The sequence below is a fragment of the Onychostoma macrolepis genome, chromosome 22, assembly GCF_012432095.1.
Source record: "Onychostoma macrolepis isolate SWU-2019 chromosome 22, ASM1243209v1, whole genome shotgun sequence".
Classification (NCBI taxonomy): Eukaryota; Metazoa; Chordata; class Actinopteri; order Cypriniformes; family Cyprinidae; genus Onychostoma; species Onychostoma macrolepis.
In genome coordinates this window covers 32,416,385-32,442,403 of record NC_081176.1, presented here as the reverse complement: position 1 = coordinate 32,442,403, position 26,019 = coordinate 32,416,385, and the positions used below count along the sequence as shown (strand labels likewise).

The 26,019-nt window shown below is 35.6% G+C and overlaps 1 long non-coding RNA gene and 1 pseudogene across 1 annotated transcript; one reads left to right on the top strand and one right to left on the bottom strand.

Moving 5' to 3' along the window:
• The window catches only part of LOC131529976 (NACHT, LRR and PYD domains-containing protein 3-like), a 540,773-nt pseudogene that overhangs the window by 492,741 nt on the left and 22,013 nt on the right, over positions 1-26,019 (bottom strand).
• On the top strand, positions 968-5,722 carry LOC131530002 (uncharacterized). Its single transcript, XR_009268280.1, has 5 exons — positions 968-1,048; positions 1,656-1,712; positions 1,825-1,933; positions 3,247-3,339; positions 5,264-5,722. It is a non-coding gene; the product is annotated as an uncharacterized LOC131530002 (long non-coding RNA).

Genomic DNA, 26,019 nt, shown 5'->3' with positions numbered 1-26,019 from the left:
AATTGGTATGAAGAAATATGAAATTTAAAATTAGAGAGTAGAACATGTTCAACTAAATGTTCCTCATTTCATTCACTTCTCTCTCTTTCTCTCTCTTAGGAGTCCGTGAAGACGTCGTCCATGAAGTTCTTTCTATGTGGTTCACGTCATGAACAAATTTGTTTTTGTGTGTGTTCAAGTTCAACTGTTAATATATTGTTTTATAAAATATACACAATCTTAAATCTACCCCCAGAGTCATCCTTGTGTCTTCCCTCTGTACTTGAAAATGTGGTTGATCTAGTGACTGAAAAGATTATACCATGATTCCTTGTTTATTTTACTTGAGTTATTATATTATGCTACTTAGACCCAATAATTACTCAACATTCATAGGAACCTGGTTTAATTGTAATAAAGAAAGTAGTATTTGGGTGTAATAAAACTTTAAAAACCTCTAAAATTCTAATGTAGTTAAAACTGGGTGGAAATACTGCCTTGGTTGCACTTTTTTCGGTCCTCCAAAACTAGGGTCCTGGAAATGCGTTCCTGGGACTGCGGTTCTCCGGCTCGGTAGGTGGCGCTGTCACAAAAAAACTAGGGTCCTAGAAGTGCGGTCCTACAACTGCGGTCCTGAAAGTGCGGCCTCCGGTATTGCAGACAGATAATATTGGATGGAGATGCAAAGTTAGTGCTAATGTTTAACTTTAAGGTGGTTAACCATGATGTGTATTAACGTTTTTTTTTTTTTTTTTTTTTAAATTGTGTACAATCATTCAAGCAGTATACATTTTTGTTTTTTTCTGTGTATGATGAGTCAGCGAGTGATTTGTGGCGCCAACTAATTTGAGGCGGGGGAGGGAATGCTAAGTACAAAAGTTAAAATGCCCTCTGGCTGAACTATCTTTTAAATTTTATCATAAAGAAAATACTCGTTATTCTGTAGACTGCGTTTATTGCAAATTCTCTTTCAAGGCAAGTTATTTCACTCGAAGGCCTTAATTGCAAAGAATGTGGAAATCCTGTCAGGGAGTGACTGGTGGCGCCAGTTTATTTGAGGTGGGGGAGGGTATGTTACACATCATTTAAATCTTATAAAATGCTCGCCAACACTCAATTTTTAGTATTTTAAATCCGTACCAAAATCCTACATGCTTTGTATTAAAGATGTGGTGTCTTATGCTGAAATGGCGTTCAGCTTCAGGTCAGCTCAGGCGAATGGAGTCTCTAGCTGCATAAAGCGATGATTGGCCTTTTTATTTAGAAGACGGACATATTCTGCCATTTTGCATGTTGCGCTTTTCTTCCATTCATTGTGTTAGTGCACTGTCCTGATTTACAGTCATTTTTACTGTTGAAAGACCTGATAACTGGCTTGTTTTTAATGTCTTTTATTTTATTACCTCCACTCAATGAAAAGTTACATTTGTAAACGTTAATGCACATCGAACTAACTAACAATAAATGACCTTTTTTTTTTTTTTTAGTTCATATTAGTTGATCCGTTATTCTAATACTGTTCACTAATGAAAACATTCTTAAGTGTTACTAAAAAGGTTTTTATCAGTTTAGTTTTAAAATTAAGAAGGAAATATGCTGAATTCTAGGGAGCCTTGACTACCTCTGAGAAAATGTTATTGCTTTAAAACTAATGCATTGTTTTTAATATTTTACAGATATCGGATATTCATCTATTCACACGCAATTTGATTGGCAAAGGCTCTATATTAGTGGTGAGTATTTTTCAATATATTGCAGTTATATTTGATTATTATTTTTGTTTCTTAAAATATTCCTCTCTACAAAAAAATATATTATTTTGTTTTGTTCTGTCTCCCTCTCTAGTGAATGTGGCAGTGCAAAGGGTGCTCAGTAGCAGTTTCCAGTAGATTGGCACTACTAAACCATTATCGAGTCCAGCATCCTCATTGTGGACGTACAAGCCAGTATCCATGTACGTATTCAGAATGCCGTGCACATTTAAGACATGGAGTGCTTTAGTAGTACATCACAGCAGAGTGCACTCTACACAAGCTAATCAGAAACTAAAAGAATTATCTGTTTTTAGCTGCCACTTATGTTCATGTAAAAACTTGCCAAATGAAAGGGAGTACTTTGTCCATATTCATTTGCATCTGAAGAAAAATGAAAATGTTAGTTGTATGTTTGCTGGTTGTGGTTTTCACACTTGTATTTATGGAAGCTTTAAAGCTCACGAGTCGGAAACATACACCTCACACTCCAGCTGATCTTAAACCAGGAATAGTGAAAACAACTACAGTAGCATCTCTGTCATTAGATCATTCACGTCTTGATGGTCTGGAGGAGGAGTGTATAGAGGAGGACTCTGGTACATCCCTGGATTGGAATAATGAGGACAAGGCACTCTCAAGTGATATTGAGCAGCAGCTTGCAGCAGCCTTACTGAAGTTAGAGTATTTGGTTCATGTGCCAGGCACAGCTATTGATGGATTCTTACAGGAAGTTTACCACTTTGCTAAGCTCTGCATCAGTCCCTAGTATCTAGAGGTTTTGTAACCGACATCTTAAAGAGCCACATCCTCCAAATTGACGATTCTGTAGTTGAAGAAATCGTTACTGTAATTTGTTCTTCTAACCCTGTTCCCAAAGCTATTGAAAAAGGTGTCCCTCTTGCCACTTCGGATCAACGCAAACAATATTACAAAGAAAAATTTAGTGTTGTGGAACCAGTTACCTACATACTTGATCATAAAACCAAGCTGTTTGTCCCGCTGTTAAAATCAATACAGCAAATTTTGAATAGAAAAGTCATTCTTGACAAGGTAATTGAAAATCATAGAGGAAAGGAAGACATTAATTTTGACCCATCTTATGAATACAGGTCCCCTAAAGATGGTTGGCATTTTAAGAAGAACTGCTTCTTGAATGATGATGAGTTACGAATCTCACTTTGTCTGTACGTTGATGATTTCGAGACTTGCAATCCCTTAGGCACTTCTAGGAAAAAACACAAACTTTGTGGTGTTTATTGGATATTAGCAAACCTTCCACCAGGCTCTCGCTCAACTTTGTCAATGAACACTATAGAGTGTTATATTTTATTTAGTGCCAGATCCAATGACTTGTTTGCATTATTTAGGCATTAATTTGTTTTATTTCAAGGCAATAGATTTTTGGGTAACACTTTACGAAGCAACAGTTTCTAAATTCAGTCATTTATATAGATCTGGGGGGAAAGATTTAGTATTTAACACAAACTGTGCTGCTCTTGTCACCCTTGGCCAGGATGATGACGTCGATGTTGGGCGAGAGTGTATTATCAAGGGGCTCTGCGTATACCTCAGTGAGGACCCAGGCAGTTTGGTGAAAGAGTATGTGGTGAGTACAATTATAAAGGTTCATTCATTTAGATATTTATTTCATACAAAACATTGCTCATTAACAAACCAACCCACTAATTAGATAATTGATCAGTCCCTCCAGGAATTTACGGGCTTTTTTCCCCTGATTTCTGTGGCCTAGAATGACTGAATTTGCAGCAGCTTTTTCTCAAAATGTGTGGCATTTCTTGTTTTGCAGTAAAAATTCACTCTTTAGATAAAAGGTTGCTAAATAAAAAGTGTGCTAATACTATTGTTTTGAAACACAAAAATTAGTCTTAAAAATATTTTTTACAATATGCTTAAAAGATTATAACGTTTACATTTTAATATTTTTTTGCCCTTTATTTATTTGTTTATCTTTATTTTGGCAGGTTGCTGGAAAGTGTAATATATAACTTTATTGTAATAATATATAATATTGTGTGCAATCTGTCTTGTCCACTGGAGTCTGCTCAGTAGATCACGCATGTGTTAATAGCTCTGAGGTAAAATAAACCTTAAAACAGAGCCTACTCCGGTCGGAGCAGGTTATCTTCAGAGAGCAAGCTGCTGTGGCTACTTACTTACCCTGAAAGTTACCTCTGTTTTTGGAACCCAAAAGTTGAGGTTATCCGCTTACTTACCCTTAAACATACCCAGGTATGCCACGTTACATGCTTTCTGGAATTTCAAGTTCTCAGAAACCGACTCTGAGTGAGGTGTTTCCGTGGGACGGCAGGAAGACACACAAGGTAGTTTCCTGCCTCTTGGAATAAGGACCATTTTTGTTTTTCATCTCACACACTCGCAGAGAGAACCTACATCACACACACAGCGTAAACAATGTAGGTTGGCCACTGTTTTATTTGGTGGTTTGGATGTGTAATACCTTTTTTTTAATTAATTAATTTTTTTTATTTTTAGTCTCGCTTGGTCAAATTTGATTGATTGGTTAAAAGGACCTCCACCCAGAACTGAAAAATACTTGAAGCTACAGTGATTTGATTCGTCTTAACTGCTTTTAAAACTGAAAACAAAATTGTTAAGGGAAGCTTTGGACTACTTCATGCTCGTCATTGCTGTTCACCTTTTCCACTACACCTGTTTGATGGTGTCTCATCTTTTACTTAATAATAGAGGGTGTTGTTTTTCTTAATTCGTTCATTTGAATTTAAGCTTTTTTTTTTACTTCACACAGAAAGCTTTATTTTTTTTTGTAGCCCATACTCTGTAAAATTTATTTTTCTGTTAAAAATAACAGTGATTTGTCTTGCCTTACTGCTTTTTAAACTGAGAAAAAAGAAAAGAAAAAAAAAACATCAAGGGAAGCTTGGAAGGTTTGGACTATTTGTTACTCATTACTATTCATCTTTTTCACTACACCTGTTTGATGGTGAATTGTTGCATTTTTACTGTATCTGATCTGGTCTATTGACAGGAAATGTCACCTTTTCCACTACACCTCATTTTGTACTCTATGACAGTGGATATGTTGTTATTATTCATGAAATTTATGCTATTTTTAACTTCACACAGAGAAGGCTGTATTTCTGTATCCAATACATAATACATAAAATTAATTGTAATGTTAAAAATACAGTAATTTAATTCAAGAAATGTTTTCTTTGTCTTATTACTTTTTAAACTACAGCAGTAATGTTGTTGTTAATGTTGTAGCTAAGACAAGTACAGTAGATGTACAAAATACATTTGAGGAAAGTCAGCCTATGGTATTATAAAACATTTAGAACCAGGTGAGTTTTATTGAAACCACTGCATACATGAATGAAAAACATAAATATGTTTATATAACAAATTATGTAGCTTTAACATATATAAATCATGTTCATTTAGCATATATAAATCATGTTGAGTAAACATAACTTTAATATGTGCAACCGATGTTTTATGTTAATCCAACAAGTTGTTTTTTGTTTCAGTGTACTTGAGCCGGTATGTGTGTCCCGTGTGGAGCAACCGGGGCCAAAGTGCACACCAAGAGATTCTGCTCGTGGAGAAAACCTACTGCTCCGTGTACACCCAATGAACATGGAGAACCGGACGTTTCTGACCCTAGAAAATCTGGCCACGGTGTACATCAGAGAAATGTTTATGAGAGGTTTTAATAATCAAGTTTGACAGTGTTTTGAATGGAAGCGAGGAAAATAGTCTGAGTATTTGACAGCTTTGTGTGTCGTCTGAGGCCAAAGATTAGATTCTGACAAAAGAGAATATGTTTTTGACTAAAAGTTTGCACTAGTTGGTGTGTAGTTTTGAGATTGTGTTTATAGGTGTGAGAAAATGGTGAATTGTTTCATGAATTGTGTTAGCAATCGAGAAAAACTGTGACATAATTTTATCAATTATATATATATATACAGTTGTTGTTATTGTTTTTTCCCCCCTTTTTTTTAGCTAAATAAAAGGAGGACCAAACATGCCTGCACCAGTCTTGTCAAACCAGTCTCTTTTGTGGAGAGGGGTGAGTTTGGGCATCTTGTGTCTAAACGGAGAAGGCCAACATTTACAAAGGCAAACATTTCTGTTGGTCTTATATTTTGCACAATTTTTTTAAACACTTTTTTTCTCTGGTAATGTGTAACATCATCATTGTTCTGTACTGCATGTTTCTATAAATCACAAATAAACCTGTTTTTATTATTTTCCTTTTATTTTTTTATGTACAAAGATCAACAATTCATCTTTATCATCATCTTTGGAGTCTGGGCCAGGAGACATTGATCACGGTGAGTAATGACACCAACACTTCTGAAAATAACTAGTCATGCAAAGTTATTATTGACATTTTGTTATGTTCCATTGTTCTTAGATGAAATCCATCACTGTCTTCTCACACTGTTTGTCCAGCAGCTGAAGACATAGGTGTGTATATGTGTCTTAAAGAGTTCATATATTTAAAGAGAATATAATTACTGTTTTGTAACGGTCAGTGTAACCGACTGCCATGAACACTATAATTACATTTAGTTGTTTCTAATACAGAAACTCTTCATGAAGAAGTAGAGGATCTGTTAGCTGATACTGAAGACATTCAGTGTTCAAACCCGACTTCCTCAAACACGTGGTCAATTCGCACGGCCCAGACTAAAAGAAGAGGGCAGCTTTGAGGCCGGAGATGGTGGAGTGTGTATTAACAGCTGAGTATACGGAGATCAGGCAGCACTGCCGACCGAAGCAATCTGTTATCCGCGGTAAAGACTGCATTAAGCTTTCACGGGTTTGGAACGACATGGGGGTAAGTGATTAATGACAAAATTTTAATTTTGGGGTGGAATATCCCTTAAACACAGAACGTGCTTTTCAGAGGTAAAGATATATTTGACCCAATATGTCCTAATAAATATATTAAACAGTATTTTTTTTTATTTCCATCACAAAAAAAAAAAAAAATTGAATAATATACATTGAAAGAAAGCTTGGAAATAAATATTAAAAGCAAAATTTTACCAAGATTTGTGAAATCCCAGAGGGGTCACAGTTAGATCTGTTTTAAAATAGAGATCTATTTTAAAAGTATTCATATCTTACACATTTAATTTAGTTTATTTATTACAGTATGTTTAATGTCAAACCCTCTCCTTGAGACTCGAGCGCTCTGCTGGTAAACTGTGATCTTATCTCACGACTCCCTCTTGAGGCTGCATCAGGACTGAAACTATACCATGACACTGTCATATACTATATTTAGAATTAAATTTAATGAATTTTCTTGTCATCTTCAGGCTTATATTATAATGTACTGTATTTAGAAAAATACGTTAAACCCACATAAGGGTGATATGTCATGATTTCCATGTCTACTACGTATTAACAATATACAAAAGTTTCATGAAGATACAAAAAAAAAAAATAATAATAATTAAATGAAAATTTTAAGTGGGGGACGTCAATATGGCCATGAATTTCATTACAACTACATAATCACAATATACAAAATCCTAAAATATACGAAGTCTGTCTATCTATCTATCTATACTAAAAAAAATTGCCAGGAATTTACAGGATTAAACAGTATTATTTTACAATATATTACTGTATTCAGAAATGTGACAGCAATACTCGACATACAAAACACAGCAATGGTAAAACTCAAATAAACACAACATTACAATATAAACCAACAACACAAACTGCTAAAAGTTCAACAGCATAAATAAAACCAACAAGAATTAAAAAAAACTAAACTCTACAGCATGATCTATTCATGCTGCATTGCATGCTGGGAGCCTTTACTGTACATATGAACTGTAGAAACACAGTATGATGCTGTTTGTTTACAATAAATTTCTGAGAGTGCAGTTAGATACAAGAGAAGTCCCGCTGTGAAATTACTGTGAAAGTCATGCAGTTATTAACCTGGAATATACTTTAATTTCACACTAAACATTTACAGTGCAGTTAATATGTCCAATCTACTTATTTAAAAAATGTTCCCATGAGACTGGAAAAAAATGTAGGCTGAATGAAAATTAATAACAAAACCCTTCACATATGAAACTGCTGGATCAGTATCAGCATTAATGTCCAGGAGACAGTCTTGTTCAGGACGTGTTGTTTTGATTCACTTGTTTGGAGCTTGTGGAGTTTCCACTGTCAAATACTGTACAATACAGAGAAAGATAAAACACACTGAGATCTGCTTTAATACAAGATAATAAATGAAAGCATTGAATCAATAACTCACTGTAGTTTCTTCAGTTTACAGTGTGGATCCTCCAGTAGAGCAGAGCGCAGCTTCACTCCTGAGTCTCCTGGTTTATTATTTCTCAGATCCAGTTCTGTCAGGTGTGAGGAGTTTGATCTCAGAGCTGAAATCAGAGCAGCACAGCCTTCCTCTCCAATACTGCAGTTAATCAGCCTGCAGAGAGTGAAGAACATGAATGATCTCTGAGATTGTGTTTAAACTTTAGGGTGAGAGTGTGTTTGTGTGTGTTTGTATGAGCACTACTTTTCTCTCTCACACCAGGATCGGCGCTATAGAGACATTAATTTAACTGCACTCTACCCACATGATTCCTGATTGTGATGCTGAACTAGTTTATTGTTTTCACTCTTCAAACTGTTTGTAGTTCTATACAGGTGATAATGTTCAAATAAGAGTAACATTATAGTATAACTATGACATATAAGTCTTGTAAGGGTCATTAATTGGCTCAATGATGAAATCCAGCGGCGTGGATGAAGGTATAATGTGTGAAGGTCTACTACTCGTGCTTTAATCTGACTCCAATTTTCAAGTGATCATTAAATTTAGAATGTGTTTCTAATTAGTTACTAATCACAAATATTGGTTAATTTAAATTGAGATATTTGATTATTCTGGAAATCCTATACTTCCAAGTATTCATTCATCAGGGACTCGATGTCGTATTTGAGTCTCACTCCGACCGGAGGTCATGAATCTCACGATCACAAACTCGTCTGAAAGTCTGAACTTAGTCAGAGGTGCAAGGTTAACCTATACTTTAAGTCGGGCACCAACTGCTTGCTCAGAACAAAAAGTGTAGTTTCGGTCACTCCAGTGCAACTCGCTAATTCAGTGATAGACAGAAATCAAAAGGTCTCTGATGACGTGCTACTGCTCCATTCATCCATGAGCCTTTAGTCTGTTCTGTCCTGGACACAGATTTGAGGAAACATCAGCATCCACATGATCTGCTAGTCATAATCATTTCAGAAGAACTCAGAATAAATCAAATATTACATTTTATTTGTCAGGTAAAAATGTATCATGCTAATTAAATAATTAAACAATGAGAATCCAATTCAGAGATAATAAATACATAACATCAATTGTTCAAAGATGAATCTAAGAGTGAGAGGTGCATTCAGCACATTCAGTATAATCATAGTATTTGATCGTTTACATTTTGATTTACATTTAAAGCAATCTTTCACCTCAAAGTAAAAATAATGGTCATAATGTAATTGAGAAAGAAAGAGAAAAACAGCTAAAATCAATAATTAGTAGTCATGTGTTATAAATATGTCCGTATAAATATATCAATAAAAATATGTCTGATTTGAAAAGTGTGTTTTCTTTTATAAAATGAAATAACGCTTGTTCATAGTGTCTGTGATATATTTATGTTTACAATTTTTTCATTTGAAACACTAGGGACTCCGTAGCTCAGTAGTGCTGAGGAATGATGGGATTGTTCTGGCGGCAGTTTTGCGGATGAAGAAAAGTAAAGCTGTTGCTTAATACAGATCCTCCGTCTCAAGCGTATTCTTTCAGTTAGATACACAACAGAAAAATTGTTGAGGAGGATAAAGTTATGCTCTGATAATGGCGCTCATTGGAAGTATAGGTGAATTTGCTCTGAGAGCAGAATCTTGTTCAGCTTACATTAAACGGCTGGAACAGTTCTTTGTGGCGAACGACGTAAGTCAGGAGAGGCAGGTCACCACACTCTTGAGCGTAATGGGAGCAGCTACCTGTGTCAGAATCAAATCTGATGTTTGCATGTATGTTTGAGATCACATTGAGCATGAAGACGGCTGAGAAAGACGCCGCAGTTAAGAGGACATGACTCGCACTCGGGTGCATAAAGTATCAAATATCAAGAGGGAAGAAGTGCTATAGATGTCACGGCAAAAATCACAGCGCTCAGGTGTCATTTCAAAGATGCTAAATGCCATAACTGCAGGAAAACTGGCCATATCAAGAGAGCTTGCAGAGGAAAGATGGAAGTTGGAAAAATAAAACCTTATGCTGAGAAAAATACTAAATATGTGGAGGCAGAGGATGTTGAATTGCCCATGTTTTCGCTGTGAAGTGATAAAAACAGCAGAAAGTCATTCACAGAGACGTTTAATGTAAATGGCAAGGAAATTATGATGGAAAATGATACCGGCGCAGCTGTGAGTATTATATCTGAGAAACAATCCCAAGCTGCGTTCTCAACAGAGTCACTGGAGATCACTAGAGTCACGCTGAAAACATACACAGGAGAGATTATGCCTGTGTTGGGACAGTTAAATACTCTTCAGACTGATTAAATTGTACAAGACTTGGTGCCACGGAGTACATGTAAATCATGGATTGGAGAAAGACTTGTTAATCTGTCATTTTTGTAATTATTGATCTGTATGTTTAATTTTGGCTTACACTTACATACTTTGTTGTTTAATGGTCTATAAGTGTATATACAAACATACATTTGTCTTGAGCACATTCAGTATAATCATTGTATTTGACAATTCACATTTTGATTCTTAAAGGAATCGTTCACCCAAAAATAAAAATTGTCATAATGTACTTTAGGGGTGTGCCCAAAGCCGAATAACTTATTCGGAAAGGCACAGATAATGGCTTTTAAAACGAATAACGGATAATGAATAATTCTGCCCGAATATTCGGCTGAGGCTGCAGCACAGTCTGGTGTTTGCTAAATAACAGGTGAGCAGGGGATCAGCGCGATATTTTACACAAACTTCTAAAGTTATGCAATAATGATTGTGTGAAGTGAATGAATTTAAACTTTATGAATGAAAAGAGCGCAAATCAAACACCGCTTGCTGTTGACTCTCCGGCATCTCTCAGAAATCAGAGCTTGACAAGAGTAATATCAACTAAAATAATACATCATACACGTTATATTATTTGTGTATATTTAAAAGGCAGTGATTTAAACCTTATAGGCTACGATATGATACACGAATGAATGGACTAAACACAGCGCAATCACCAATCAAACAGCCGTGTTGCACGTCTCTCAAAAACCAAACCAGCTCTCTGTCAAGAGTAGGCTAATAATCAGCTTAGATACAGATACATTTTCTACTAGGCCTACATGTTTGCTTCTTTATCTTTTGATGGTTTGCGTGGCACACACACATTTGTTTAGTAAAGTAAAAAAAAAGACTGCTTAAAGAGTTACGCGTAATGAAAAAGTGCGCCTTGAATTAATTCAGTTGTGTTCAGATGATTACTAAACGTTTGTCATGAAAGCTCTCTACTTGTATGATCAATTTATTTTTTTTTAATTAATTTTATATTTTATAACACTGAATAGAGCAAATAGTCGAAACACAAATATTTTTCCATAGGCTATAGCTACTGTGCTCTTTTTTTTCCATAATTTTCAAGACCTGCAAATTATTTAAGTGAAATACTTGTTTAAACTGCGCAGGAACCGGTGAGCCGAAGTAACAAGTGTGTGAAGTATTGCTCTCAGTGTTGCTCTTGCCTTTTTCCATGCATTTCCTGGAAATTTCCTAAATCAATTTCCATATTTCTAAACTGCATAGGAACCCTTAATGTTTTAATTGGAAGATACCTAAATATTTATTTATCGGATCATGAAAGGTCCCCAAAATGGGACTCGAACTCGCGTTCCCTGAAGCATAACCGCACTGCATCTCGAAGCACTGCCTATACAAGGGTATCGGCTCCAACTGTAAGAAGATATTTAAATAAACGTTATAATCATTAAAAAATATATTTTAGTTAAACATGGCATATTTGTTCAGTGATAACTACGGAAAAAAGAAAGGCTGTAAAACCTTAGACATTTTTTTTTATGTTTTATTAATTCAATGCGTAAAACCATAGACATAATGGTCTTATCAAGTATAACTGTACGAAGTTCCGGTTCATGCTCCGCCTACTTCCGGTTTTATCCGAATACAGATACAGACACGAATAATTTTATGACTGTTACAGATACAAATACTAGCTTCGCTGCACACCACTTATGTACTTCCCTGCATGTCGTTCCTAACCTGTGTGACCTTCTTTCTTCTGTGAAACACAGTAGTCTGGGTATCATTGCTTTCCATTGTGTGGACAAAAAACATTTCTCAAAATATCTTCTCTTATGTTCCACAGAAGAAAGTCACACTGTTTTGAAATGACTTGAAGATAAGTAAAGTGACGACAGAGTTTTCTTTTTTGGGTGAACTTTCCCTTTAACATGAAATGTTTTTGTTTGGCAGTATTTTCACACAGTTCTTGTGTTCAATAATATAATAACACTCACTCTAGTTTCTTCAGTTTACAGTGTGGATCCTCCAGTAGAGCAGAGAGCAGCTTCACTCCTGAGTCTCCTGGTTTATTCCAGCTCAGATTCAGTTCTGTCAGGTGTGAGGGGTTTGATCTCAGAGCTGAACTCAGAGCAGCAAAGCCTTTCTGTTTAATATAACAGCCGGAAAGACTGCAGAGAAAACACAGAAAAACAAAAGATGAGTTAAGTTCATTCACCGTTTATCACAGACCCATGAATGAGGTGTCAAATCGACCGGCTCATTGAGGAGAAGAGTGCTGTATCTTTTCTAACGATGGACTTAAAATGGCAGAATGTTCATGAATTTGAATCTCAACTTTCACTTTCTCGCACACTCACTCACACACACACACACACACACACTCTCTCTCACACATGGCGTGATGGCGTGCGATAAGAAGCACAACACAAGACAAGCGGCCTTGGTATGTGCAGTAAGCTGGAAATTGCTATCATAGCATAGTTAGGTTAATGCTGCATTTTTTTAATGCATAATTTTCTTATTGAGAGCATTTAAAGTAGTGTTTACCCAACTTTTAACATAATGCCCAGTGCGAACGTTTGTCATAGTAACTACTATCTGTCGAAATAACTGACGAACAGCAAAATATGTAACATTTAATTTGTTTATATGTTTTCAACTGTCCCATATTGACGTGACATCTTACTGTAATTAGAAACTAAAGCTTGTCCGGGACAATTTTTTTTTGTGAAATACATCTTTACATGCCCGATAAAAAAAAATAAAAAAAAAAAATAAAAACTAACTTAGGGAAGCATGACTGATTCTGATTTTATTACATTCAACATCAAAACAAATAACCTTGATGGCACACATAAACTTACGGACGAAACATGAGGTAAATGTTACAACTGTTGAGTTTATTTATAACATATGATATTGTTAAGTAGCATAAGAAGTGATCTGTTGCTGATTATCACGATTGCAAATGTTACATAGTTCAATAAACAATTAGTTAACATTAAGTTACTTACTTTTTATAATATTCATTTTTTCTTGTAGGTGCAAAGAATAGCAGCTGATGTGGAGAAATGTTTGATGCTTCAAGACTCTCTGAAGCTGATTATATTAGGTAATTTATTAATTCTTATTAATTCTGTTGTAAATCATTTGATAAACTTGTATTTTAGATTACATTTTATATTGAAATACTGTATTATAGGTTACATTATTGCTTATATTTATTAATTTCAGGTGTACCCAGTGGCTTTTGACTAGGCCTATTCGAGGGCCACATGGTTGTGAATTCATACCTCAACTTTGCGGCTGGATTTTCAGTCTTATTACAACTTCAGTCTGGCGTCCCGGAGCAGGCGTCTTTGGCACACTTGAATTATTTCAAAGGTAACATGTTTTACTCGAGTAATTTCATTTCTGAAAAATTTTTACTTATTTAGTTTAAGTACTGGTAAATGCTGATTGTATTGTATAAGTGACATTTTTACATTTATTTTATTGAGCTAGTTTAATTCAATACTTAACTTTATTCTAAAGCTTCAGCTTGTTTTTATGTGCAGATGTTTTGTTGGAATCACAACACTCACTGGATACAAGACGGATACATGGAGGCAAAACAAGTGGAAAGGTCTCAGAGAAGAGGGGCAACCCTCATGTGTGTGCTCATCTCAGAAAGTTGATGGACTTTCAGTATGTATTTATTAAATTGTCTGTTGCAGGAATATTCTAAATTTAATATAACATAAGCTCAAACAACAGATTTTGTGGTATAATGTTGATTCTAGCATTTTATTTTAATCCTTTTTTAACCAAAATTATACACATTCTGTTGATTGAAAGTTAATGTTCTACTCAGAATATGGCTTATTTTTTTTTGTGATATAACAGGTATTTGTGTTTATTTTGTGATGCTATGTTATTTTTATGATAAGATTTTAACTGTTGAAAGACTGACATTTTTATTTTTACCAGTAAAAGCCTTGCAATGTCTTTCTGCCAGTTTTAATAAATCTTTATTTGCAACATCTTTGACTTTTTATTCATTTGTAAATGTATTAAGATAGTTCTCATGATAATGCATTTAAATCAGTTTTTTGCAGTTTACTGTTAAAATTATTATTTGCAGCATTTTCATTGTTAAATTATTACAGCATCATCTTGGATTTAGGGGTATTTACAGGATTTTATTGGCAACTTTTGTTGCCAGGTAAATACCGTACTTTAGTGAGATTACAAAATATTGCTGTAAAATAAACTGCAAGTTTAATTCAACGTTACTGTAAAAATACTACAAATTACTGTATTTCACATACAGCAATTAACTGCAATATGCTTTGCAGTATTATACTGTAATCCATTTTACAGCAATTAACATAATTTTGACAAGATTTTATTGGCAACCTTTTTGGCAGTAACATCCTGTAAATTCTACGGTACATTTTTTACAGTGTAGTTATTGTAGGAGCCATGCTTACTATCTAATTTCATTTTTCTATATGTTAATTTAAATATTAGTTTGCTGCTTTATTGTTAATGTTGTTTATTTCTCTGAGTGTGTGCCCTCTGTGGGTGTGAAGGCAAAATGTTTAAAAGGATATGCCACCCCTGACAGGAGAGGGGTGCTGGTGCGAGAGCATACAGTCTTTTGACCATGCGCACGGAGCTAAGATGGCATGGTGCAACAAGCCTGTAATTAGCCTTCAAGTTATTTGTTTGTTTTACGTTGCAATTCAAGCTAATTTTGGTTTAATACACTTCAGTTATTGTTTGGAACTTCAACAAGTCTTTCTGGATCTATTCATGCTATTTTGCACGCGTCGGATTATTGCATCAACACCTCCCACAGTGACCAAGAAACAAGGGACAAAATTGGAAAGTTGAAGCTTGTTTTTACCACTACAGTCATAATATTTTGACTGAAATATGACGAGTAAATTTACACTGCAATATAATAGCTAATTAATAAACTGACAATATTATTTATAAGAAGTATAATAACTTGTAAAACAACAACCAGGAACAACCAGTTCACGGCTCTCTTGTAAGCAGCATATATTGCTAAGAGAATGGCAGTATAATCCAAATGTGTTTATAGAGATTGTGTTTATAGAAAATGGTGAATTGTTTCTTGAATTCTGTGCTAGTATTCGAGAAAAACTGTAAAACAGCTTATTAGAAAACAAAAACATTTGGAAAATTTTGGGACAAGATTCACAGATTTCAATGTACACTGATTATATAAAACTATACTGTCAGTACATCATAGTTATATGAAAGTGTTCTATGCATTTATTTCTGTTCAAAAGTATGCAAATTGATTTTTATAAATAAGCTTCAAATAGTCCTATTCTGTATCCTGTGGCTCTCTCTAGTGGACAGCATTAATATCACAGCTTTTAGCCTCAGGTTATGTTATCACATAGGCTTTGATAATAAAATAAACTGCAGAAATAACTACCTATGAGTGTTTTTTCACTGTTTATAATTCACTTACCAAGGAATATCACCTAAAAATCAAAAGCAAATCATGAAGCCCTATTCAGCGACTAACATGGTGCTTTTCTCCAAATATATTCACAGTAACCATATAAATAAAATATTAGAATATAATAAATGTTAATCAGAGCACATGTGAACTTACTGGTAATAATTAATGCATCACGGCACAGTAGACCTAACTTCTGAAAAGTAGATAATTGTATGATTAGCAGATGTCTATTATTTCAGAGTTCAGGATTTTTTTTTTTGGATTTTTTTTTTCACGTTTATACATAGGCCTATTTGAAAATGTTTTGTTACTGGTCTACCGCAGTTTGACACATTTTCATCAAATGTTATCATCTATTATCTATGTTCATGTGTTGATATCTACTGAAGCCTTATGATCACAGTCGTAGGGAGACAGATGTGTAATTCAGGTACTGTTATCATGATCATTACCACCTTAAAACCTTCCTTGGGGCAAAATAGGAGAAAGAAAAATGATTATCAATGTATTTATTCACATGTACGTTATGTTCCTTATCCAGATGTTAATCCACACGTACTTTCCAGACGCAAAGCAAAAAAATCCGGTAACACTTTCTATGAAGCCCGTATTTATAATACATTATAAGGGTATTCTTAAGGCATTATAATGAATTCATAATGCATTATAAAAAACCTTATAATGTGTTATAAAATCTCATGAATAATCATAACAACAATTACAATACACTATAGTACTTACGTATTGGTGGTTATAACTTTTAAGAGTATGATTGGTTGTGCTGCTGAGAGGTTTGTGATTGTAGCTCCGTGTACCTTCGCCTTTTATTGAATCTCTACCTTACTTTCACTCCCTTTTGTCTAAAGTGATAATATATAACTTAATTCCTACCATATTTCTGGTGTTATCTTTCAAACTAATCTAACTAATTTGATCGTCCGCTTTTAAAACCGCGGTTTCAATTTGCGTTTCTATTCGCGCCTATTATTTTTTTCTTTTTCTTTTTCTTTTTTTTTCTCGCTCCGTTTTTCACGAGCTCATCAAACAACAGTGGTAAGTGGCAAGTTAAGTTGGTATCATTCATCAATCACAGTGAGTAATGGCTTCTTCTCCTGCTATTGTTGTTTGCACTGTTTGCCACATGTACAGTTTATCTGTCTCTGTCAGCAGCGAGGGATTCACATGTGATAAATGCAGGGAAATAGTTAGGCTGACAGAGAAGGTTTTAGAACTAGAGACACGCATCCAAACTTTAGTTGAGGATAGTAAGAATGTGAGGGCTGTAGTGCTTTGGATGCGACTAGTTCAGGGAGTCCTGTACATTGTTCGGTTTCGGTTGAGCCCGTGCAGCAGGGCAACTGGGTGACAGTGAGGCGGCCTAGTCGTGGGTCAAAACACCACTCTTCCGTTCCTATCAAAGCATCAAACAGGTTCTCCCCACTCAGTGATGCACCCACTGAGAAACCTGATGAAAGTGCTCTAGTTATTGGCAATTCTATTGTACGGAACGTGAAAATAGAGACACCAGCCACAATAGTCCATTGTTTACCAGGAGCCAGAGCGCCTGACATCTTGGCAAATTTAAAAGTGCTGACTAATGCTAAACGTAAATTCAGTAAGATTGTTATCCACGTCGGCGCTAATGATGTTCGACTGCCAGTCGGAGATCACTAAAATAATGTTAAAGAGGTGTGTGAACTTGCAAGTACGATGTCAGACACTGTAATATGCTCTGGTCCCCTCCCTGCTTACCGTGGCGATGAGATTCATAGCAGACTGTCGTCACTTAGTGGCTGGATGTCTAAGTGGTGCCCGCAAAATAACATTTTTTATTGCTTTATAGACAATTGGAAGAATTTTTGGGGCAGACCTGACCTGTTGAAAAGAGATGGTGTTCATCCCTCCTGGGGTGGTGCCGCTCTTCTCTCTAGAAATATGGCACATAGTCTTAGAGTACCATACAGACTTTATTAAAGAATTTTCTGATCTTCTATCGGAGTTAGTGCTGACTGCAGATAAAGTCCTAATCGTTGGTGATTTTAATATCCATGTTGATAATGAAAAAGATTCGTTGGGATCAGCATTTATAGACATTCTAAACTCTATTGGTGTTAAACATCATGTGTCAGGACCTACTCATTGTCGAAATCATACTCTAGATTTAATACTGTCACATGGAATTGATGTCAGTGGCATTGAAATTTGGCAGCAGAGCGATGATATCTCAGATCATTATCTAGTCTCCTGTATATTCCATATAGCTAAAGCTGTAAAGCCAACTCCTTGTTACAAATATGGTAGAACCATTACCTCTACCACAAAAGACTGCTTTATAAATAATCTTCCTGACTTATCTCAGTTCCTCAGCACATCCAATAGCTCAGAACAACTTGATGATGTAACAGGAACTATGGACTCTCTCTTCTCTAGCACTTTAGATGCGGTTGCTCCTTTACGCTTAAGGAAGATTAAGGATAAGAGTCCAACACCGTGGTATAATGAGCACACTTGCGCCCTAAAGAGGGCAGCCCGGAAAATGGAGCGCAGCTGGAGGAAAACTAAATTAGAGGTATTTCGTTTAACTTGGCGGGAAAGTACCCTATCCTACAGAAAACCATTAAAAACTGCTAGATCTGATTACTTTTCGTCTCTTCTAGAAGAAAACAAACATAACCCTCGGTATTTATTCAATACAGTGACTAAATTAACGAAAAATAAAGCATCAATAGGTGTTGGCATTTCCCAAGAGCATAGCAGTAATGACTTTATGAACTACTTCACTTCCAAGATCGATACTATCAGAGATCAAATTGTATCCTTGCAGCCGTCAGCTACAGTATCGCATCAGATAGCGCACTATAGATCCCCTGAGGAACAATTCCATTCATTCTCTACTGTAGGAGAGGAAGAATTGTATAAACTTGTTAAATCATCTAAACCAACAACATGTATGTTAGACCCGATCCCATCTAAACTACTAAAAGAGCTGCTTCCAGAAGTCATAGATCCTCTTTTGGCTATTATTAATTCATCATTGTCATTAGGATATGTCCCCAAAACCTTCAAATTGGCTGTTATTAAGCCTCTCATTAAAAAACCACAACTTGACCCCAAAGATGTAGTTAATTACAGACCGATCTCAAATCTCCCTTTTCTGTCAAAGATACTAGAAAAGGTAGTATCCTCACAATTATATTCCTTCTTAGAGAAAAATTATATCTGTGAGGAATTCCAGTCAGGATTTAGATCGTATCATAGTACTGAGACTGCTCTCATTAGAGTTACAAATGACCTGCTTCTATCATCTGATCGTGGTTGTATCTCTTTATTAGTTCTACTGGATCTTAGCGCTGCATTCGACACTATCGACCACAACATTCTTTTGAATAGACTAGAAAACTTTGTTGGCATTAGTGGAAGTTAGCATGGTTCAAATCGTACTTATCTGACCGCCATCAGTTCGTAGCAGTGAATGAAGAGGTATCATATCGATCACAAGTGCAGTATGGAGTACCTCAAGGCTCAGTACTAGGGCCGTTACTTTTCACGCTTTACATGTTACCCTTGGGAGATATTATCAGGAGACATGGTGTTAGCTTTCACTGTTATGCTGATGATACTCAGCTCTATATTTCTTCGCGGCCCGGTGAAACACACCAAATTGAGAAACTAACGGAATGCATAGTTGATATAAAAAACTGGATGATGAGTAATTTTTTACTGCTAAATTCTGAAAAAACAGAGGTGTTAATTATCGGACCTAAAAACCCCACATGTAATAACCTAGAACATTATCTAACACTTGATGGCTGCTCTGTCAATTCTTCTTCATCAGTCAGGAACCTAGGTGTGCTGTTTGATAGCAATCTTTCATTTGAAAGCCATGTTTCTAGCATCTGTAAAACTGCGTTTTTTCATCACAAAAACATATCTAAATTGCGACCTATGCTCTCAACGCCAAATGCAGAAATGTTAATTTATGCGTTTATGACCTCAAGGTTAGACTATTGTAATGCTTTATTGGGTGGTTGTTCTGCACGCTTGATCAACAAACTACAGTTGGTCCAAAATGCAGCAGCTAGAGTCCTTACTAGAACCAGGAAATATGACCATATTAGCCCGGTTCTGTCAACACTGCACTAGCTCCTATCAAACATCGGATAGATTTTAAAATCTTGTTAATTACTTATAAAACCCTGAATGGCTTAGCTCCTCAGTACTTGAGCGAGCTCTTATCACACTATAGTCCTCCACGTCCACTGCGTTCTCAAAACTCTGGCCGTTTGATAATACTTAGAATATCAAAATCGACTGCGGGCGGCAGATCCTATTCCTATTTAGCACCCAAACTCTGAAACAATCTACCTAACACTGTTCGGGAGGCAGACACACTCTGTCAGTTTAAATCTAGATTAAAGACCCATCTCTTTAGCCTGGCTTACACATAACACACTAATACGCTTCTATTATTCAAATCCGTTAAAGGATTGTTATGCTGCATTAATTAGATCAACCGGAACCGGGAACACTCCCCATAACACACAATGTACTCATTACATCGTAAGTAGAATGGCATCTACCCTAATATTTGTCTGTTTCTTTCCTATTCTGTTTCTCAGTCCGTATCCGATCAGATGGTGGAACAGCACCAAGAGATGATGTCTACAGCCCTGATCGTCAGCGGAGACCAGGACACCCAGATGAGCCCCAGAGACATATCCCCAGTGAAGACCTCGATTAAAATACAATAAAACTAAAAATATAACAAAATAACTAAAAATATAATAAAATACCTAACTACATAATACTATTATTGTTAGAAATTGCAACAAAATTAAAATAGAAATATAAACTTTTGAACTGCGGGTTTCGTCTGGCCAGAGGAGAACTGGCCTCCCGACTGAGCCTGGTTTCTCCCAAGGTTTTTTTCTCCATTCTGTCACAGAGGGAGTTTTGGTTCCTTGCCGCCGTCGCCTCTGGCTTGCTCAGTTGGGGAAACTTAATTTCTAGCGATTATCGCCAATTTGATTGCACAGATACTATTTAAACTAAACTGAGCTAGACAATGACATCTCTGAATTCAATAATGAAATGCCTTTAACTGAAAATTGAGTGTTTAATCTTATCATTATACATAACAGTATCAAATTGGAGGATAGAGTGTCAGTAAAGTGCTTTGACACAATCTGTATTGTTAAAAGCGCTATATAAATAAAGGTGACTTGACTTGACTTGATTATTTATAACACACAATGAACACCATATTAAATCTACTTCATTTATAATGGGCTATATCATAGCTTGACATTGTTTATTTAAGATCTGCACAGTACCTTACTACATCTGCAATGTTTATATATATAAAACTAATTGTATTAGTAGACTTAGGTCGAGTAGGTAGACTGTTCACATACTTGCAAAGTATCCTAAACTCAGTTTGTCTGTTGAGGAACCATCAAAATAAAGTGTTAGCATACAGTATATTCAGCAGACACACTACTAATACTCTCATGACGGCTAGTTGACACGTAGTTGCAGAGTTACTTATCAACAGATGTCTAAAGGGTGCCATCAAAATAATCAAACTGATATTACCGGTATATATTTTTTTTAAATGTTGTCATATTACACATTCATCTGATCTGATATCTGATCTTATGGCTGTTTGAGAAAAGAAATATATATTATTGTTATTATTATTACTTATAAGTGGTCTTTGTCTGCTTTAAGTAAAGTAACATAAGTAACGTGGCAAGATATGAGACTTATAATACATTATAACTATGAGAAATATAATCCATTGTAACTTAAGCGGATGGATCGTGTTCATCGTCTGACACCTGAATACTATGGGATTTTCACACACACACACACACACACACACACACACACACGTTTGTTTTTGTGAATTGTGTGGACATCCCTTAGGCGTAATGGTTTTCATACTGTACAAACTGTATTTTCTATCGTCCAACACCTAAACCTACCCCTTACAGGAAACTGTGCATTTTTACTTTCTCAAAAAAAATAATTCTGTATGATTTATAAGCGTTTTGAAAAATGGGGACATGGGGAAATGTCCTCATAAGCAATGTTCCCTCTAATGTTTTTCTTGGTGAGCAAAACTTTTCTCTATTGCGGATATTTCGGGACCCTGAGCAAAAGCATTCTTCATACCTTGTACAGCGCACACACAAAAAAGTGTGTAACTTTTCATTTTAATGTGCTATTTATATTTGATTTGACCCTTGATGTAACTAAATGATGTACATTTTAGGTTACCTGAGAAAACATTTTTACAGTATAATACACTGCCGTTTAAAAGTTTGGGATCAGTAAAGTTTTTTTAAAGAAGTTTCTTATGCTCATCAAGGCTGTATCTATTTGATAAAAAATACTGAATATTATTTCACAAAATAATATTGTGAAATATTATTGCAATTTAAAATAAAAGTTTTCTATTTTAATTTACTTTAAAGTATAATTTATTCCTGTGATCAAAGCTGAATTTTCAGCATCATTACTCCAGTCTTTAGTGTCACATGATTCTTCACAAATCATTATGATATTTTTAATCAATTGGGGTCAGTAAAAAAAAAAAGAAACTTTAAAAAAGTTTAAAGAAAGTTAAAGAGACTTTATTCAGCAAGGATGTGTTAAATGGATAAAATTGATAGTAAAGACTTATTGTTAGAAAATATTTCTATTTTGAATAAATGCTGTTCTTTTTAACTTTTTATTAATCAAAGAAAAAAAGTAACAGGTTCCAAAACATATTAAGCAGCACAACAGTTTCACTGTAAATCAACATATTAGATCAGCGACACTGATAATAAATCAACATATTAGATCAGCAACACTGATAATAAATCAGCATATTATAATGATTTCTGAAGGATCATGTGACACTGAAGACTGGAGTAATGATGCTGAAAATTCAGCTTTGATCACAGGAATAAATTATATTTTAAAATATAGGTATTAAAATAGGAAACCAATATTAGACATTGCAATAATATTTCACAATATCACTGTTTTTTTCTGTATTTTTGAAATAAATACAGCCTTGATGAGCAAGAGACTCCATTAAAAATCAAGGTCAGTTATTTATTAGGTTTATAATATAGGCCAAACTAGGGCTGGGCGGTATATCGAGTTTGTACGATATATCGATATATTCTTTATAAGCGATACGATATAAGGCAATACCGTTTATATCGATATACAGTAGTTTGAAACGAGCGCATCTGAAAATATAGCGGAGGACACAGACTCAGTCGCTGCGAAGAAAGTGCATAATACAATTTATTCTAAACGTGACAAACTTTATATGAAGGGCTTAAAAAAAACTCATAAGATACAGTAGCCTATAGTTTATAGTTTCAGTTTAAAGCGGCTCGCGCTCGCCCCGTCAGATGCTGACAGAAAGGCTGCGTGTGCCGCTGACAGAGAGACGTGCTGTTCAATGTGTTTGAGACGTGCTGTTTTCCTAAATGCATAACTTACATTTCACAGGTATATTCTCCATCTGTAAATGTTAGAAAGCCATGGAAATATTTCCATTTTGCTGTCAGAAGTGCGTGAGCTTTTGCTTTGTGATTCTCCGCTAAACTTCATTTAGAATGAGCGCCGCCACGCGCATGCTTGCCAAACAGACAGAGAGCAATGAAATAGGAGCACAATAACTCCAGATTAAAATATACATTTTAAACAATAAATGTGACATATGTCGAATTTTAAACCTACATGTAAGTGTATTTGAATGATAGCACTAACTGTAAAGTGACTGTTATGGGGTAATCAAAACAGCCTTTTTACTCGATTAATCTGTGCTTTTTTATTATTTTCATTTTTAAGTTTAGTAAATGTAACTTCTGCTTTAAAAGCATTATTTTTGTTTTAGATTGCAATGTTACAATGTTAGAATGTAATGTGAATTTAACCCTTTTTAACATAATATATGCCTATGGTTACATTCACTTTATTTATTTATTTGTTTAATCCAAATACAAAAGTGTAGAAAATACCGAGATATATACCGTATACCACAAATCAGCCAAAAAATACAGAGATATGAATTTTTGCTAATATCGCCCAGCCCTAGGCCAAACATAATATAATATCAAAACAAACTAAAGCATTTAAACTGATAGAATAGAATAGAATAGAATAGAATAGAAAACTGAAGCAAAACTTAAACTGAGATCTGTAAGTTAAATACCCAGCAAGCAATAGCCGTCATTTCACCGTCTCCGTTAACTATAGACCCGACATAGTCTGGCTATGTGTAACTGTTGGTGCAGCCATTTCGCGTATGATAACCGGTAAATTATATTTAGATACACAGAGGAAAAACACGCTCACCGCTCTGTATTCTGATGAACCGGAACTAACTTTTTTTTATTTGCATATGTCCTTTTATGGAAAGGCAGGTAACACATGACATGAGCAGTTTGAGGGCACACCTAATACAAACGTTAACACCCCCACTTGCTCTCATACTGTACAATACTGTATATCATTATAACAACATAACATATGAATACAGTCTCACATCTCCCTTATGTTGGATTTACATACCAAACATAAAACTCTTGAATTTTTCTAGTTTAAACTTTGTCACTGGTTTAGTCATGACATCAGCCACCATTTATTCTGTGGGACAATACTCAGCTGTCACTTTGCCATTACTGAGTGCTGATCGAATGAAATTATATCGTACATCGACATGCTTGCATCTTTGACGACACACTGGTTCTTTGATAGAGCAATGGCACCTTGGTTATATTCAAAGATTTGAACAGGTATATACAGTCATTTTCCATACTGTTCAACAACTGTACAAGATACATGCTTTCTTGTGCGGTTACAGCCAGTGCCATACACTCTGCTTCACATGTGGATAAAGCAACTGTGGACTGTTTCTTTGACTTCCAAGAGATCAGAGGACCATCTTGAGTAAGACTAAAACAGTACCCTGTTGTACTCCTTCTGTCATTTAGATCTGACGCCCAGTCAGCATCACTGTATGCCACAAGTTTAAGTTTTTCATCACTTTTCTTGTAACATAGTTCATGATCAATTGTACCTTTCAAGTGTACAGTTTCACGTGTTTAACTGTAGACCAGTGTTGTTCGTATGGGTCAGACAAATATTGAGACAGTTTGCTAACAATCCAACTTACATCAGGTCTAGTACAAGTCATCAAATAGATCAAACTACCAACTGCCTCGCGGTACCTCTTAGGATCAACAGGATCACTATCACTGTTGCAATCCAGCTTTTGCTCACATGGTGTCGACCTGGGTTTACAATCTGACAAACCGTATCTCTCCAGTATCCTCAAAATGTACCTTTTCTGGTTCATTTTTACAACTCCTTCATTTTGATTGAAATCAATTCCCAGGAAATGTTTGTGCTTTCCTAGATCTTTCATTTTGAATCTTGATGTCAGCATCTTTTTTACGTTATTCAGTAAATCATTGTCACTGGCAGCAATAATGAGATCATCTACCCAGATTATTACTGTCACTCTCTTTTTTTTTCAGTGATTTGTTCAGTCTACAGACTAGTTTATCACCCAAGTCTAACTTCACTTCAAATCCTTCCGGCTGCTCCATGTAAATCTCACAATCAATTGGAGCATGCAAGTATGCAGTTTTTACATCCATTTGGTGGAGGTCAAGATAATACCCAGACAGCAACATAGTGTTGGCCCAGATCCGGCCCACATCTGGCCCCCGTGAAATCCATGCGGGCCAGATGTGGGCCGGATCTTGGCCGACACTGCTTGCTGTCTGGGTATTGTGCTGCCATTTGCATCAAGGCTCGTATTGAAGTGATGTTAGCTGTTGGGGAGAAAGTTTCTTTGTAATCTACACCCATCACTTGACTATAGCCTTTAGCAACATATCTGGCCTTGAATGACTTGGTTTCGTCTGTATTATTTTTGATAGCATATACCCATCTACCCCCCACTGCATGTTTACCTTCTGGTAGAGTAGTTAGGGTAAATGTATCATTTTCCCGTAGAGAATTAATGGCCTTAGCCCACATCTGTGACTCGTTTGAACTCATAGCTTCCTTGAATATTTGTGGTACATCACACACTCTGTAACAGTAATCAACATTGGTCAGAATCTGATCATCACACTCAACATCAGGTACATTGTCTGTCAAATACTGGGGAGCTCTCCTATT